The sequence below is a fragment of the Lynx canadensis genome, chromosome E3 (assembly GCF_007474595.2).
Source record: "Lynx canadensis isolate LIC74 chromosome E3, mLynCan4.pri.v2, whole genome shotgun sequence".
Lineage (NCBI taxonomy): Eukaryota > Metazoa > Chordata > Mammalia > Carnivora > Felidae > Lynx > Lynx canadensis.
The window spans coordinates 36688483-36695125 of record NC_044318.1 but is presented as its reverse complement, the minus strand read 5'-3'; positions in this window follow the sequence as shown (position 1 = coordinate 36695125).

Below are 6643 nucleotides of genomic sequence, written 5' to 3'. Positions count from 1 at the left end.
GCTTTCATAGTTCATCCTAAATTCACCTGGTGATCTGGGTGCCCATCCGTGCTAGTTGTCTCTGTTCAAAGGATAAAGCAAACTATTCACATTTCTCCAACAACAAGGTAGTTACAGCTCAAAGCAAGGTGCCTAGAGCCCATGCTTAACGACCTCCCTGCCCCCTGTGGTGACAGAGAGGGACAATATCTTCCTAGAGGTTTACATTTCAAAGAGATGGCTCGCAGGTCCTTAAGAAAAACCTTCCTGGGTTGTAATGCTGGCAAGATAATTACTTAGCTTCTAAAGATATTTAGATACATATGCAATCAACAGAGGAAGTATTTATATTTCAAGTTTTCTCAAGGCATTGCTCTTTTAAATGGTAGTAATAGGTACTGATGCATGCAAATGAGTGGTCACATAACCCATTCCTGATTTCTCTAGCTGAGCTGTTGCATCAAACTAATCCCGCACAAAATGCGTGCTTCTCCCAAAGTTTCTCTTGGCAGTGACTACTTAGCCAGGGACAGTCTTTCCCAGCTCTTGTTGCTATTAAATGTGGCCTGTGCCTGAATTCTCACGAACTGAATGCTGGAATTTGAGTGAGGTGACCACACCTCACCTGGGCCTGAGCCAGGAGAACCTCCAGGCACATTTCTTCCATGTTCTTTTCCACTTTCACCAGGTAAAGGATGGAAGCTTCGCTGAGCTTCTTGGAGAAGACAGGCAGAGTGCCCATCCACCTGGCCCAGCCTCCAGCTCTTGCCTCCCCTACACGTACTGACTGGCTCAGTCTTCAGCCGAAGACTGGGATGCCCTCCTGCCTCTCCCCACTCTGGTTCTCTGCCTGTGAACCCTGGCTGCCATGGGCGCCCCAACACGCAACTCTGTCCCTGCAACTCAGAGACCCACTGGGCTCCCCCACTCCCCCTCCCCTGTACCTTGGCCTGGACACTCTCTGGGTGGCGAACTGGACACTCTCAAGGCTCACCCCTCTCTCCAAATGGCTAAAACCTGTCATTTCATATATCATATATTTCCGCCTTCTAAAAATGTATTTAAGCTGGGAGGGCAAATCTGGACCCTATGTTTCCACCTGGGCCAGAAGCAGCAGAGGCCTGCCTTTCAATGTGGCTTCACTTATTAGTGTTGACAATATAAAGCTTTCTATTTTGGGGTGGAGACACCTGGGTGGCTCAGTTGGTTAAGTGTCCGACTCTTGATTTCGGCTCAGGTCATGATCTCACAGTTCATGGGATCAAGCCCCACGTGGGGCTCTGTGCTGACAGTGCGCAGCCTGCTTGGGATTCGCTCTCTCTCCCTCTCTCTCTGCCCTTCACACATTCTCTCTCTCAAAATAAATAAACATTAAAAAAAATAAAGACTTCTCTTTCTGTATTTGTATAAAATACAAATATTTTCCCAATTCATCATCAATCTTCCTAACTTAATCTTTTACTTTCATTTTCTATCACACGGACATTATTTTTTTGTGTTCAAATCATTCAGGCTCTCCTCACATTTCTCATGTGTTGACATTGTACTTGAAGAAGCCTTTCCCACCCTTAATTTTCTAAGTTGTGGCCTGTGTTTGCTCCTGTTTGTTTTCTTTTCTCTGTAATGTGTCAATTTTATTAAGATACCAGCACCCATCTTCAAGATTTGCAAACCATTCTTGAAGTCTTTCACCCATTTTTTCCCGAAGCTAACATATTCACCGTGACCAGGAGATGTGAGAGGCTAAGAAAAAAGTTCAAGTTTCTCATTTGTTTGAAAGAACTGGTTCTTCTCTGGAGCCTCGGGACATGCCTTGCTTTAATGGAATGGTCGCCAGAAGTGTCAGGACAGTAACTGTCAAATCTGAATTCCCTCTTATTCAAAATACTGGTTGGATCAGTTTACAGGGAAGCTGTAATGAAGTAAGACCAACCAGGTGGCTTTAACCACAGAAGTGCATTGTCTCCGGTTCTGGAGGCTGGGAGTCTGAGATCCAGGCGTGGACAGGGCTGGTTCCCTCTGAGGGCGGTGGGGGCGGGTGTGCTCCATCTTCTTTCCTTGGCTTGTAGGTGACCATCTTCTCTCCATGTGTCATCACATTGTCTTCCCTCTACTTCAGTGTCTCCGCGTCCAAATTTCCCCTTTTTATAAGGATGCCACCCATACTGAATTAGTGCCCATCCTAATGGCCTCATTTTTTTTAGACTTGATTTCCTCCGTAAAGACCTAACCACCAAATAAGATCACATTCTGAGGTACTAGGGGGTTAGGACTTCAACACATGAACAGGGTGATGGGGATAGGGGCACACAATTCACCCACAGCATTCGTGTACCCGGTCACGTCAAATTCACTACAAGTGCTTTCTCACTGCTTTGCTTATGCTGTGGGAAAGGCCCTTAAAGATCATCTTATCTACACCTTTTATTTTATAGATGAAGAAATGGGGGCTTGGAAGGAGGAAGGATTTGCCCAAGGGCACATACTAGTTTATAATAGAACCACTACTTTCCCATTCCCCACCCCCACCTCCATCTTTTGATAGGCACATCATACTAACTAGCTTATGTCTTCCAGATTGTCTGGGCAGATGGAGAAGAGAATGGGATGAATGGGATATAGGACTTGAATCAGAGCAGTCGAGGTGAAACCTGGGATCCTGCTTCAGTCTTTTGAGTTTCACATCCTTTGTTTCTCAAAGACAAAACTCAGGGGCGCCTGGGTGGCTCAGTTGGTTAAGCATCTGACTCTTGATTTCAGCTCAGGTCATGATCTCATGGTTTGTGAGTTCGAGCCCTGTGTTGGGCTCTGTGCTGACAGCATGAAGCCTGCTGAGTATTCTCTTTCTCCTCTCTCTCTGCCCCTCCCCCAATGTCTGTCTGTCTCTTTCTCTCTCAAATAAATTAGTTTTTAAAAAAGGACAAATTCCAACACCCTGTTTTCTCAACTCAACAAAGAAAATGAGACAATCCTCCTGAAAATGCCTTATAAAGGATAACTATCTCAAAACAAGATTTGAAACCATAAATGGGCACATTGGTGTGGAGATAACATTTTATAGCACTTAAGAGAGGCAATAATATCAGACTACAACTAACATGATTTTAGGACCCACTGAGAGTGTGTCAGACATGGTGGAGGGGAGCATAAAAGTTAAAGACCAAGGGGCGCCTGGGTGGCTCAGTCAGTTGAGTGTCTGACTTTGGCTCAGGTTATGATCTCCCGGTTCATGGGTTCGAGCCCTGCATCAGGCTCTGTGCTGACAGTTCAGCTTCAGATCTGTGTCTCCCTCTCTCTCTCTGACCCTCTCCCACTTGCACTCTGTCTCTCTCTCTCAAAAATACATAAACATTAAAAATCTGTAAAGAAATTTAACACAGTGTTTAAAACTTGACATGTAGTTGTTAAAAAAAAAAAGTTAAAGACTTTAATGATTAGCTTCTGCCACCAGATCTTAGAGGTCAGTATCAAGAACCTCATCCCATCTCCCCATCCCAGACACTCTGTGTCATCTTCCTAGGGGTTTCCCTAGGTCTTACAGGTCACAGGAGGGAAGTACAGAGACCATCACTCACTAGAGAATGACAGGCCAGGGTGAGCAGCCCCTGGCGAGACAGGACTTCCTAGTGGAGAGAGCAGTTTTTCACCAGTACATGCACAGTCACTCAGGATAAACTCTGCTCATGGGTCTATGTATCCAAATCGGCACCCAGGCTGCTGGACAGGTTGTCACCAATAAACTGGCCAGAGGATTGCAAGCTGGTTCCAAAGGACCCCTCAGCCTTGGACTCAAGGCCTGGCCATGGTCTTGGCATGTCAGGTATAGATCATGGCTTATTTCATGCAAGTGTGGCTTTGCTTTCTTTAGGACCCCCATTGCCCTGGGGCACCTGGGTGGCTCAGTCAGTTAAACATCTGACTCTGGATATTGCGATCTCACTGTCACGGGATCAAGCCCCATGTTGGGCTCTGTGCTGAGCGTGGAGTCTGCTTGAGATTCTCTCTTTGTCTGCCCCTCCCCCACTCACTCTCTCTCTCTCAAAATAAATAAACTTAAAAAAAAAAAAAAAAGGATCCCTATTACCCTGACCTGGGTGGCATGTCCCACAGAGAGATTTCCAAATCTGAATGTGCATCAGTAAATAAGTTAGGGGCACCTGGATGGCTGAGTCAGTTAAGTGACTGACTCTTGATTTCAGCTCAGGTCATGATCTCAAGGTTCGTGAGTTTGAGCCCTGTACTGGGCTCTGTACTGATGGTGTGGGGCCTGCTTGGGATCCTGTTTCTTCCTCCCTCTCTGCCCCTCCCCAGCTTGCTCCTTCTCTCTCAAAATAAATAAATAAACTTTAAAAAGTAAAATAAAAAAAAATAAGTTAAAGTGGGCCCTACCCCAGTTCTGTTGAACTAGAACCAATGAGGCTGGATCCAGTATCTGTATCTCAGTTACTTTCCCCACGTGGTCCTCACGCCAGAAGGACTGCATTTGCAAAGCACTTCTGTTTCATCCTGCCAATATTTCTGCAGTAGCTACAGCCACTGTTATATTAAACTGCCTCCACGGGGGGAAGAGACAGAGAAGAAGTAACAGTTTGCTCTTCCCCGTCTGAGCTGTTTAGCCCATTTTTGGGCAATGTACCAACAGTGTATCTTAGGATGGGCCCTGCCTAACTGTGGAACATCCAGACAAGGTGGTGGGGGAGAAAGGACTACGCAAACTGTCTTGAAGAAGCCCCTTCTTCTAAGTAATCCAGGCTTTCATGGCACAGAAGAGAAACTTGAATAGGGACAGAGTATCTGCCTCCTAGTATTGGGAAGCTAGCTTCATCAGGAGGAAGAGTGGCCTTCCATTTTGTTATGGAAGGACCCAACCAGCTATGATGGCTGAAAGCATCATGAGTGAAATTTAAGTGCAAACTGGCTTCCTAGGAGTTGAACTTCTCCAGGGATGAGTCATGTGTCCTTCACACAGCAGCGCCTCTTCCACCAGTGGGGACCTGTGGGAGGGCCCCGGGCCCAAGGATACTGTGCAGGAACCCCAAGGCTGTCTTGCATGCTCTCTGAGACCTCGTCCGAGTCTGAAAGTTGACGACTGCAAACAAAGGAGACGCTCAGTCCCTGTGCCTTGGATCAACTACTTTCTAACGATCTCGGCTTTATTCAGGTAAAACCGACAAAAAATGGAAAGATATTTAAAGCGTGCATCCAGGTGATTTGATATATGTATCCACCATGAAAGGATTCTTCCCATCCAGTTAATTAACATATCGATCACCTCACATGCTCACCTTTTTTGGGGTTAGAACACTTAAGTTCTTAGCAAATTTCACTTATACAACACAGTGTTATCAACTGTGGTTCCCAGGTTTTATTTGCGATCCTTAGACCTCATTCATGTTATCACTGAAAGTCTGCACCCTGGCAAACCTCTCTCTTACCTTCTGTTTCTATGAGTTTGACCTTTTTTTTTTTTTTAAGGTTCCACACATAAAGGATACCACGCAGTATTTCTCTTTCTCTGTCTAGCTTATTTCACTCAGCGCAATGCCCTCGAGGTCCATCCGTGTTATCACAAATGGCAGGATATCCCTCAGATCTCCAAGCGTGTACCTTACATCTTCTTTAGCCATCCATCCGTTGATGGACACAGGTTATCTTGGCTACTGTGAATAATGCCGCAGTGAACACAGGAGGGCAGACATCTCTTTAATATCCTGCTTTCATTTTCTCTCGGTATATACCCAGAAGTGGGGTTGTGGGATCATACGGTAGTTCTGTTTTGAGAACCCTCCACGTTGTTTTCTGGGTGAACTGATTTGACTTCACTTATGCCTGGGTGGGGCTAATTAGAAATACGTAAGTGATGAAAATACAAAATAAAACTCTAGGCCCATCCTGAATAACAGATGTGCTTCTCACCAAAGTTCACACAGCGGATGGAAAGCAGGACTCAGAGCCAAAATGTGGAAACGACCCAGGTGTCCATCAACAGATGGATGAACTAAATGTGGTATGTAAATACATACGTGTATCATATTGTTATTATATTATTATGAAAGGAACATGCAAAAACATGTAGACACACGATGGCTATTACGCATCCTTAAAAGGAAAGGAACTGTGACATGCTATAACATGGATGAGGCTTGAGGACATTTGGCTGAATGAAGTAAGTCAGAAACAAATGGACAAACACTGCATGCTTCCATGATGGGGGGTACCTGGAAGTGGCCGTGTCCATAGAGACAGAAAGTAGGACGGTGGTTGCCAGGGGCTGGGGCGGGGTGAGGGAAGGTGGGGAGGTGGTCCTTACTGGGAGCAGAGTTGCAGCTTCAGGCAAGATAAAAAAAGTTCTGGAGACGGATGGTGCTGAGGGCCACGCAATAGCACAATAATACATGTGTGCCTCATGCCACTGAATTATACCATTAAAAATGGTTAAAATGATAAATTTTATGTTATGTTATTTTACCGAAGAAAAAAGAAAGAAAGAAAGAAAGAAGAAAGAAAGAAAGAAAAGGAAGGAAGAAGGAAGGAAGGAAGGAAAGGAAAGAAGGAAGAAAGAAAGAAAGAAGAGAAGAAAGAAGAAGAAAGAAGAAAGAGAAGAAAGAAAGAAAGAAAGGAAGGAAGAAAGAAAGGAGGGAGGGAAGGAAGGAAGGAAGGAAGG